Source organism: Tamandua tetradactyla, chromosome 7 (assembly GCF_023851605.1).
Source record: "Tamandua tetradactyla isolate mTamTet1 chromosome 7, mTamTet1.pri, whole genome shotgun sequence".
NCBI lineage: Eukaryota > Metazoa > Chordata > Mammalia > Pilosa > Myrmecophagidae > Tamandua > Tamandua tetradactyla.
Window position 1 is genome coordinate 59,090,042 of NC_135333.1, and position 12,114 is coordinate 59,102,155.

Below are 12,114 nucleotides of genomic sequence, written 5' to 3' on the forward strand. Positions count from 1 at the left end.
TCTTAGTTCCTTGGCCTATGCAACCAGAGCTGCTACATGTGGTGCAGAAGGCTCTCCCAGGTCAGCCACACTCCCAAATTGCTGCCTTCTTTGCACTCCTGTCCCTTCTGTAACTTTTCCATGGAATAGGGCTAATGTCAAGCTGCTGTAGTCGGCCATCTTCCTCTGATTAACTCTTAAAGGGACCTGAGGCAATGGAAATTGCCTTGCCCCAGAAGTCATCACACACCACTCCAATTGCATGAAAGATGGAGGTCATTCCTCCAACAGGCTTATATGAAGGTGCTGGAAAAGTGCTAGGGACTCAGGTTGACAGGTGGTGAGGAGGCAAGATGGCACTGCTGCCAGACTTTCATTTCTTGGCTTGTCAGGGCTCTCTCCAGTCTCCCCCACCTCAGTTACTGGAGACTGTAAGATATTGTCGGTGCACCCACAGGTGGAGGAGATGAATGGAATGGGAAGGAAAGAAAGCCATTTATTGAATTCTTCTAACAAGTGAGGATTTCATGTACGGCTTTAAATATCCATCTCTTTTCCTCCTTGTACTTCATCCAGGAGCTTCTTTTAAAACACCTTACAATGTTTTAATGCCTCCTCTATGGGTTTCTTCTCTGTGTAATAGGCTCCTCCCATATAGCACCCTCTGAATTTTCAAGGTACAGCAAATTACATCTTTTTACAATTTCTTTTATCGCTACACTATCTTACAAATGGTTGAGTATAGGCATTTCTTCTAATCTCTTGTTTTTCTTGCAGTACATTTCTAATTGGATAGTTACCTGGGGGGCTGGAGTCCCATTCTCTGGCCACTCCACCCCTTTACTTAATTTATTCTGTGGCCACACAGAGTTGCAAATAATCTATTAATAATTTCTTTCTCTAAATGATGCTTTCCAAATTTAGACCAATGATCAAGTATACTTTCCAAGGTAGATGTAGCCAGCACACTTTCAGAGCTTCCCATGGCTGGGCAATGTTGACAGAAATCATGTAGACAGAATATCAGAGTATGAGCTCTGAAAATTCTTCTTGTTCCCCAAACAACTGCAAACTGCACAAAACCAAAAGGAGAACCAGAAATCCAGGGTCATGGATAGAGGGGTTCAAACCCACCAAGTCTGCATGCACAATCCCTGGCTTTTCCACAAAAAAGGCTAATTAAACCAAAAGCAAAGTAAGCATACTAAACAAAAGATCACACACTTACCCAGCACAGGAAAAGTCTTGATTGCAAAGTCACCTTCACACGGATGCACCTGGTATCTATCCACTCAGAACCTCCAGTGTCCAGTAGTTCCAGGAAAAATTTCCAGCCATCTACTAGACATGAAGCCAAGGGGTCCAGGAGAACCTCACAGTGGACAAGATATGGGTCACAGCTGCACTTAAAGAAGTAGAGCTCCTGGCTTGTTCACCAAATTCTTAGTCATAAAAACATGATCTTATATATAATTAGGCCCACCTTGTCACATTTCAAAGAGGGAAAGAAGTCTGCATTGGTGGCAAAATGTGTTTATTGATGATGCATTAACAAGGAACTGGAGGGGAATAAACTCCAAAACCAGTTCAAAGTGCAAAAGGATATTTGAACTTTTATTCTCTGAACAGACAAAGGGATGGCAAAGGTCCAGAAGAAAGCAGAAAAAAATAAAACAAAGTAAAAGTCACAGGATTCAGTAAAATTGAGCAATTGGTTGTGTTAGTTTGTAAGCTGCTGGAATGAGATATACCAGAACTGGAATGACTTTTAATAAGGGGAATTTAATAAGTTACAAGTTTACAGTTTGAAGGAAATGAAAAGGTCCAAATTAAGGCACCAACAAGAGATTATCTTCATTCAAGAAAGGCTGAATGGTCAGGAACATCTCTGTCAGCTGGGAAGTCATGTGGCTGGCATCTGCTGGTCCCTTCCTCCTGAGCTCTGTGGTTTTCAGTCTCTGTTCCTGTCAGCTTTATCACTTTGGTTCTCCAGGGCTGGTTTTCATTTCTTGGCTTCCCTTGGCTCTCCAGGTTTTGGCTTGCTTGACATCTCATGGTGTTGTCAGCTGGTGTCCTAGCATTTCCAAACATCTGTGTCTCTGTTCTCTGAAACAACTGTTCTCCAAGAGTCTACATCTGCACTCTTTGTTGGCTCTGAAGCTTCATTGTTTCTGTAAACTCTCTCCAAAATATTTCCTCTTTTAAAGGATTCCAGTAAGCTAATCAAAACTGACTGGAATGGGTAGAGTCACATCTCCATCTAATCAAAGTTAATACCCACAATTGGGTGTGTCACATCTTCCTGGAGAACATTTAATCAAAAGTTTCCAACCTACAATATGGAATCAGGATTAAAAGAAATGGCTGCTCCTACAAGATGGAATCAGTATTAAAACGTGGCTTTTCTGGGTTACATAATATTTTCAAACTGGCACATGGGTTCTTGATTCACTTTTTTTGGGTTAGCATATCCTGTTATCTTGCAGGAGTTTCCTCTCTTTGTTAATCATTCAGGCTTTTGATCTTGTCCTTCTAAGGAAGGAAGGTGCTGATATTATTCCACATGATGTTTTGTAATATCTTGGATGTTATCTTTATCCCTGAAAGCAGAGCTGGAAAGTTTCATTAATGTAACCAAGAATAGAGAACAAATAGTTGAGGTTTAATTGCAGCAAATATTGTCAGTAAGGACATTTAGACTTAAAATGAAACAGAGCTCCTTGAGTAAAATGATTATAATAAGCATTTCTATCTACCAAAGATTATGCCAAGCATGCTCCAGGTTAAGGATTATATTGAGCATTTTTCCATTTATCCGGCACTTAGATGCACATGGACATAATGGGTTGTTGTGAAATGAAAAGAGGACATAATGGGTTGTTGTGAAATGAAAAGAGAGTGTTCTAGGAAAATGCTGCTGCCACATACCCATGAGTGTCACTGTCACATGTCTAAGTGTAGGGAGCCCATGCTCTGTCTCCCCAAGGCTGCCCCCCCATCAGCCTTCAGCCCTTTCCTCATAGACAGACATGGACAGTTCCTGCCGGCTGTCCTCCTTGTGGCCCAGTGGTGTTCTGCACAAAAGAAGAATGAACAAAAAACTTTAAAATAGCCAAAAGGGGCTCCGATTCAAAACATTTATAGAAGGATAGTTTTCCTCTGCTTTACCCTGCATTATTACATGACAGTTGACCCAAGAATAACAATTGAAAAAGAATCTAGAGTGGTAAGTCCAACCTCCCTCATTCAAAAATGTTGCTGATTCATGATGAGCATGGGAATTCTATGCCATGTTAAAGTGCTAAACCACAAACCCAGGTTTCTGTGCTTGCTCTGAGTTGCATAGAGTGAGAGCTGAACTGGAGAAAGAAGCAAGGATGAAGATAGTGCTGCAGAAAATTAATATCTTGAGGTTCTCCAGTCCCCACCTGGTGACAAACCCTTGTGCACAAAATCTGCCCTCTGACATTATGACGTAGCAGCATTCTTGAAGTAAAACTCCCTTGCCCAAATGTAAATGCCATCTGGCAGTTACAACCTTGCTTCACCAATGGAAAGCCACCCAACTCCCAAGGACTCACCTGAGAGAAATCTGCCTAATTCTACCCTCAACTCTCTTTAAAACTCCTACTCAAATCCAGGCAGGCAGGAGTTAAATTCTTTCTTTTTTAAATTTTCATTAATAAAACCAATCAACATACAAACACAAACATTCTTAATGTATGAACATTTCATACTTGTTGTGCAATCAATGGCTCACAATAACATCACATAGTTGTATATTCATCACCATGATCATTTCTCAGAACATTTCCATCACTCCAGAAAAAGGAATAAAAAGAAAAAATGCATACATACCATAACCCTTACCCCTCCCTCTTATTGACTACTAGTATTTCCCTCTACCCAATTTATTTTAATATTGTTCCCCCCTATTATTTATTTATTTTTAATCTGTATTTTTACATATCTATCTATTTCATAGATAAAAGGAGCATCAGAACAAGGTTTCCACAATCACATGATCACTTTGTGAAGGGTATGTCATTATACAGTCATCTTAAAGAAATATGGCTACTGGAACACAGCTCTACAGTTTCAGGCACTTCCCTCTAGCCTCTCTAATACACCTTAAACTAAAAAGGGGAAATCTATGTAATGTGTAAGATTAGCCTCCAGGATAACCTCTCGACTCTATTTGAAATCTCTCAGCCACTGACACTTTAATTTTGTCTCATTTCTCTCATCCCCCTTTCAGTTGAGAAGATTTTCACAATCCCTTGATGCTGAGTCCTAGCTCATTCTAGGATTTCTGTACCACATTGCCAGGGAGGTTTGCACCCCTGAGAGTCATGTCCCATGTAGAGAGGGGTAGGGCGGTGAGTTTGCTTGTCATGTTGGCTGAGAGATAGGCCACATCTGAGCAACAAAAAAGGTTCTCTGAGGGTGACTCTTAGGCCTAATTTTAAGTAGGCTTAGCCTATCCTTTGCAGGAATAAGTTTCATATGAACAATCCCAAGAGTGAGGGTTTGGCCAATTGATTTTGTTGTGCTCACTGCTTGTGAGAATATCAGAGCTTCTCCAAATGGGGAAGCTGAATTTTCCCCCCTTTTCACCATTCCCCCAAGGGGACTTTGGAAATACTTTTTTATTCACTGTTCAAATCACTCTAGGACTTATTAGGGCATCACTCTGGACAAATCTACAAAATCTCATGCCCTACTCAAGGTTCCCTGTATTTATGTGTTCAATTAACCTGTCCATAAAAGTTATGTTAGGAGATGCTCTAGTCAAAATGTAAATTTTGTACCAAATAAGCATTTTTTGCTTTAGTCTCACACATAAGTTAAAGTTTTAAAATATGAATTACCATCTGTTTACAACATCCTTCAATATTGCATTCCTTTGTTCTTCCTCATGCAAAAATATTTTTTAATTTGTACATTTATTGACTATTATTTTACACTCTAGGCATTCCTAGATAATACCATCTCAGTTTTCATCATCTTCTTCTGATTTCATCTGTGCCCCCAGCTCTCCTCCTCTATCATTCTCACATTCAGCTTCATTCAGTGTACTAAGATTATTGTACTACAGTTAGGTAGTATTGTCCCATCCATTTCTGAATTTTTACAATCAGTCCTGTTGCACAATCTGCATCCTTTCAGCTCTAATTACCCAATATCTACCTTATTTCTATCTCCTGATGGCTTCTGTTCTTAACTGAAATTCTCCAGTTCATTCATTAATGTCAGTTCATATCAGTGAGACCATACAGTATTTGTCCTTTTGTTTCTGGCTACTCTCACTCAGCATAATGTCCTCAAAGTCCATCCATGTTGTTACAACTTCATAACTTTATTCTGTCTTACAGCTGCATAATATTCCATCATATGTATATGCCACACCTTGTCAAGCCACTCATCTGTTGATGGACATTTTGACTGCTTCCATCTCTTGGTAATTGTAAGTGATGCTGCTATGAATATTGGTGTGCAAATATCCATTTGTGTCCTTGCCCTCATGTCCTCTGAAGATGTCTAGCTATGGTACTGCTGGATCATATGGCAATTCTATACTTAGTTTCCTGAGGAACCATCAAATTGCCTTCCACAGTGTTGTACTATTTTACTTCCCATCAGCAGTGGACAAGTGTGCCTCTTTCCACATCCTCTCAGTACTTATCATTTTCTGTTTTACTGATAATGGTCATTCAGGTGGGTGTGAGATGATATCTCATTGTGGTTTTGATTTGCATTTCCCTAATAGCAAGGAAGTTGAACATCTTTTCATGTGCCTTTTGGTCATTTGTGTTTCCTCTTCTAAGAAATGTCTGTTCATGTCTTTTGCCCGTTTTGTAATTGAGTTTTTGGTCTTTTTGTTGTTGAGCCAAGCAATCTCTTTATATATTCTGGATACTAGATGCTTATCTGATTTATTGTTTCCAATATTGTCTCCCATTGTGTAGGCTGTCTTTTTAATTTCTTGACAAAGTTCACTGATGCACAAAAGTGTTTAATTTTGAGGAGTTCCCATTTCTTTCTTTCTTTCTTCAATGCTCATGTTTTGGGTGTAAGGTCTTGTAATCTGCCTCCTATTATAAGATTTATAAGATATTTCCCTACATTTTCTTCTACAGTTTTATGGCTTAGATCTAATGTTTAGGTATTTGATCCATATGGAGTTAATTTTTATATGGTTAGAGATATGGATCTCTTTCATTCTTTTGCATATGGATATCCAGTTCTCTAGGCACCATTTATTGAAGAGACTGTTTTGTCCCAGATGAGTTGGCTTGGCTGCCTTATCAGAGATAAGATAGATGAGAGGGTCTATATCTGAACACTCTATTTGATTCCATAGGTCAGTATATCTATCTTTATGCCAGTACATGCTGTTTTGACATTGTAGCTTCATAATATGCCTTAAAGTCCAGTAGTATGAGACCTCCAACTTCATTTTTCTTTCTCTTGATATTTTTTAGCTATTTGGGCACACTGCCCATCCAGATAAACTTGTGTACTGGTTTTTCTATTTCTACAGGATAAGTTTTTGGGATTTTAATTGGTATTGCATTGAATCTGTAATCAGTTTATGTAGAATTGACATCTTAACTATATTTGGTCTTCCAATCCATGAACATGGTATGCCCTTCCATTTATTTAGGTCTTCTGTAATTTCTTTTAGCAATTTCTTGTAGTTTTCTTTATATAGGTCATTTTTATTCTTAGTTAAATTTATTCTTAAATATTTTATTCTTTTGGTTGCAATTGTAAATGGACTTTTTTCTTGATTTCCCCCTCAGATTGTTCATTACCAGTGTATAGAAATACTACAGATTTTTGAGTGTTGATCTTGTAACCTGCCACTTTGCTGTACTCATTTACTAGCTCTAGTAGTTTTGTTGTGGATTTTTCAGGGTTTTTGACATATAGTATCATATCATCTGCAGTGAGTTTCAGATCTTCCTTTCCAATTTTGATGTCATGTATTTCTGTTTCTTGTCTAATTGCTCTGCTAGAACATCCAACACAGTGTTATAACAATGGAGACAGTGGACATCCTTGGCTTGTTCTTGATCTTGGGAACCTTCAGTCTTTCCCACTGAGATGATGTTAGCTGTGATTTTTCCTATGTTCCCTTTATCATGTTGAGGAAGTTCCCTCCTATTCCTGTCCTTTGAAGTGTTTTCAACAAGAAAGGATGTTGAATTTTGTCAAATGCATTTTCTGCATCATCAAGATGATCATGTGGTTTTTCTGCTTTGATTTGTTGATATGGGTGTTACATTAATTGATTGTCTTATGTTGAACCATCCTGCATACCTAGAATAACTCCCACTTGATCATGGTGTAAAATTCTTTCAAAATGCTGCTGGATTAGATTTCAAGAATTTTGTTGAGGATTTTTGCACCTATATTCATTAGAGAGATTGTTCTATAATTTTCTTTTCTTGTATTATCATTGTTTGGCTTGGTATGGAGGTAATGTTAGTTTCTTAGCATGAATTAGTAGCCTTCACCCTCTTCAATTTTCTTGCAGAGTTTAAGCAGGATTGGCACTAATCCTTACTTGAATGTTTGGTAGAATTCACAAGTGAAGCCATCTGGTCTGGCTTTTCTATTTTGGGAGCTTCTTAATAATTAATTCTATTTTTTTACTTGTGTCAGTTTGTTGAGGTTGTCTATTTTTCTGAGTCAGTGTTGGTTGTTCATGCCTTTCTGGAAGATGTTCATTTCATCTATGCTGTCTAGTTTATTAGCATAAAGTTGTTCATTGTATCCTCTCATTATCTCCTTTATTTCTGCAGGTCAATGGTTATATCTCTTCTTCCATTTCCGATTTTATTTATTTGAAACTTCTCTATTTTTCTTTTTGTCAACCTTGCTAAGGGTCCCTCAATTTTATTGATTTTCTCAAAGGACCAACCTCTGGTTTTGTTGATTTTCTCAATTGTTTCATGTTCTCAATTTGATTTATTTCTTCTCTAATCTTTGTTATTTCTTTCCTTTTGCTTGCTTTGTGGTTAGTTAGCTGTTCTTTCATTAGTTCTTCCAAGTGAACAGTTCATTCCTTGATTTTTGCTCTTTCTTCTTTTTTGATATAGGCATTTAAGTCATAAATTTCCCTCTTGCACGCTTTGCTGCACCCCATAAATTTTGATATATTTGCATTTTCCTTTTCATCTGCTTTGAGATATTTACTGATTTCTCTTATAATTTCTCCTTGACCCACTGGTTTTTTAAGAGTGTGTTATTGAGCCTCCCTATATTTGTGAATTTTCTGGCCCTCTACTGTTCTTGATTCCCAACTTCATTCTTTTATTTCTGAGAAATTGTTTAGTATGATTTCAATATTTTTAAATTTATTGAACTTGCGTTGTGACCCAGCATATGTTCTATCCTTGAGAATGATGCATGAACACATGATAAAAAGGTGTATCCTACGTTGTGGTTTAATGTTCTGTAAAGTCTGTTAAGTCTAGTTCATTTATTGCATTATTCAAATTCTCTGTTTCTTTATGATCCTCTGTCTAGATACTCTAACCATTGATGAGAGTTGGAATTGAGGTCTCAACTATTATGGTGAATATGTCTTTTCTCTTTTCAGTGTTTTCAGAGTTTGCCTCATGTATTTTGGAGCACTCGGTTTGGTGCATAAATGTTTATGATTTTTATGTCTCCTTGTTGACTTGTTCCTTTTATGAATAAAGTTTCCTTCTTTGTCTCTTTTAATTTTTACATTTGAAGTCTAATTTGTTGGATATTAGTATGGCTAACTCCTGATCCTTTCTGATTGTTGTTTGCATGAAATATTTTTTCCATCTTTCATTTTCAACCTATGATTGTCATTGGGTCTAGAATGCTTCTCCTGTAGACAGCATATAGTTGGGTCCTGTTTTTTAATCCATTCTGCCAGTCCATGTCTTTTGATTGGGAAGTTTGATCCATTAATATTTAGTGTTATTATGTATGAGCAGTACTTTCTTCTACATTTTGCCTTTTGGATTTTATATTTCATATCCATTTTTTTCTCTTTTTACCTTCATTGATAGTCTTCATTTCTACACTTTTCTCTGCACCACTTTCTCCTGTCTTTTCCTATATGCCTCTACTGCTCCCTTTAGTATTTCTTGCAGAGCCAGTCTCTTGTGCACAAATTCTCTTAGTGATTTTTTTTGTCAAATGTTTTAATTTCCCCCTCATTTTTGAAGGACAATTTTGCTAGATATAGAATTCATGGTTGGCAGTTTTACTCTTTTAGAATCTAAAATATATCATATCACTGTCTTCTCACCTCCATGATTTCTGCTGAGAAAACCATGCATAGTCTTATTAGGCTTCCCTTGTACGTGATGGGTTGCTTTTCTCTTGCTGCTTTCAAAATTCTCTCTTTCTCTTTGATATCTGTCGTTATGATTAGAAACTGTCTTGGAGATGTCTACGTGGAAGTCTGTTTTGGGTATTCTATACTTCTTGGAACTGTAATTTTAAGCCTTTCATAAGAGTTGGGAAATTTTCAGTGTATATTCCTCCATTAGTCTTTCCCTTCCTTTTCACTTCTCTACTCTTTCTGGGACCCATAATATATATTCATGTGCTTCATGTTGTCATTCAAGTCCCTGAGTCCCTGCTTATTTTTCCATTTCTTTTTCTTACATTTTCATTTGCTCATTGGATTTCAGATGTTCCATCCTCCAGTTCACTAATCCTTTTTCTGCCTCTTGAAATCTACTGTTGTAGGTTTCCATTGGTTTTTTTTTAAATCTCTTCTACTGTGCCTTTTATTCCCATAAGTTCTTTGATTGTTTTTTAAGATTTTGATTTCTACTTTTTGTTCACCCATTGCCTTCTTCATATCCTCCCTCAACTCGCTGATTTGCTTTTTGATGAGATTTTCCATGTCTGTTCAAACATGTTGAATTAGTTGTTTCAACTCCTGTATCTCATTTGAATTGTTGGTTTGTACTTTAAGTGGGCCATATCTTCAGTTTTTCTAGTATGACATTATTTTTGTTGTCATCTAAGCATTTAATCTCCTTAATTGGTTATTTCTGGAGATTATTTTCACTTTTTACTTAATATTTTCTTCCTGGATGGCTTTGTTCTCTATCTGTTTTTTGACATTCAGTTTAGCTCATTCTAGACCTGTAGCATAGGTTTTGTTTAACAGACAGAATTTTTCTGTTCTTGTTTTCTTGTTTCTTGCACCTATAGGAACTTTTTTTCCTTAGGATGGTCTACTTAGATATTATAGACCCCAGTCAGATTTTTTCAGATCAGAGTGGCCTCCTCCAGAAGGAAAGAGTCACCTGCATCGTTTTTCCTGAGGGTGAGACCCAGCAGGTTGACAGACTTTCCTATGAACTCTCAGGACTCCATGCTTTTTCTCCCCTGCCTACATGTGGCACTTGTCTGCCTATTGTTTCCCACTGGTATGACACGATGTTAGCAAACTCTCCCTGCCAGGGATATGGTTGAGACAGAGGAGAGGTCATAGGTTGGCTTTAATTGTTAAAGTTTTCCAGTCCATGCAGTCTGAATTCCTTGAGGGACGGGTTCCACCTGAGCTGGGGCCCACCCCCCTCCTGGAGAAGGCACAGCCTCCAGACAAGCTCTCAGAAAAGCTTAATTCTTCCCTTGCCTGAGGCATTTGGAGCCTGAGAAGTCTTGTAGTTGTATCTAAAGAGCAGTCAAGCTGTAGAAACACACCCACTAAAAAGAAAAGAAAAAAGTCCTTTTCAGAGCGGGACACCCATTCCTCAGGTTTGCCAATCAAGAGCTTTGTTTGGTACATTGCTCTGTATATCTCCAGGTCCTAGGTACCCCATCCTTTCCTCAGGGCCCAGACACTTTCAACTATTTTGTGCTGTCTGATCCAAAAATACTCTCTGTTTTTCTTGCTTTTTCTGTCAACCCTGCCCCCTCTAAGCTGGGGCAAAACCCAGCAACCTCAGCTTTTACTTGAGGTTCAGCTGAGCTGGGGGCCTATTTTAGTAGTCAGAATTTGTTAATTAATTCCACAATTGGAGCTTGGTTGAGCTCAACCTCTTGCTGCTAGTAAATTCTCTTTCCTTTCCTGTCTGGGAGCCAGCCTGTGGGGGAGGGGCACTGGAGTCTGTGGCTTGGGCTCATGGTTCTGGGTGGGATCACAGCTGGTCAGTTTGTCGAATGGTGTACACTGTGTGTCGGTCACTGATGTGGCCCAGCAGTTGTTCTGTACTGTTCTGGCTATTTATTAGCTGTTCTGGAGGACAGACTAAATCCACCCTCTCTAAGCCACCATCTTGTACCAGTACCATAAGTTGAATTCTTGAGTCTTCTCTCCTTGCTGCTCCTCCACTAATAAACCTCCCTTCCCCCACAGCCAGTGCCATGTCTTTGTCTTCGTTTCTAATTTCCAAACTCACCCAGTCTAGGACTTTCATTTCTGGTGCTTAAACTGAAAGGGGTTCTCCCTAGCCCCAGCCCTCCATGCCAGGGGAATGGTTCCTGCCTTCCACCCATCCTCTGTAGAGAGGTATTCTCAATCTATCCATCTCTGCACTCTCTCCCTCCTTGACCTCATCTCTGCCCTACTGGCACCTTACCTTTTATCTGGTAGCACATTTGTTTGAAAGTTGAGAGAGAGATCCTCCCTAAACCTGACCCTCGATCTGAGGGATTGAGTCCCTGCACCCCACCCCAGAGATGCTGTCATGGCACCATTGGACTTAGGACATCTCAACCCTGCCATTGATAAACCTTGCAAACAACTGGTCAAAGTCAACTTCTCAGGTGAGTGTCAATACTCTCAGGGAACTGTTTGGATTTTCACCTCTTGGCCCCTGTCAACTCAGGATGCCTCCCTCAGGAAATCTTAGTATGAGGTCAGAATCTCCTTATGGCACATAGCTGCTGAGATGGACCTCGAGTGGGGAATTCGGAATCCGGTTTGTGCTCACTCTCTGTTTTGTAGACTTAGTAGGGATAAAGGATGCCTGTCTACCCCTGAAGGGTTAAGGAATTAAAGAAGGACAAACTTGACCTGAGATGACCTGCAAGGTTGCATCAGGAGAAGGAACTGCAAACAGTTCCTTGAACTGTGTGAGAATAGGGAGTTCTGCATACTTGGCTGTAAATAAAACTGGCTTT

General features: G+C 38.8%; 1 protein-coding gene and 1 long non-coding RNA gene across 4 annotated transcripts in view; one reads left to right on the forward strand and one right to left on the reverse strand.

Annotated features, from left to right (window-relative positions):
* The window catches only part of LOC143691277 (uncharacterized), a 152,634-nt gene extending 149,349 nt beyond the window's left edge, over positions 1-3,285 (reverse strand). The window contains exons 1-2 of the long non-coding RNA XR_013179436.1: positions 2,908-3,285; positions 1,208-2,591 (exon numbers count right to left, since the gene is read on the reverse strand). This is a non-coding gene — a long non-coding RNA (uncharacterized LOC143691277). The remainder of the gene's footprint in view (positions 1-1,207; positions 2,592-2,907) is intronic.
* The window catches only part of LOC143691274 (aldo-keto reductase family 1 member C23-like protein), a 460,654-nt gene that overhangs the window by 69,761 nt on the left and 378,779 nt on the right, over positions 1-12,114 (forward strand). The window lies entirely within an intron of this gene.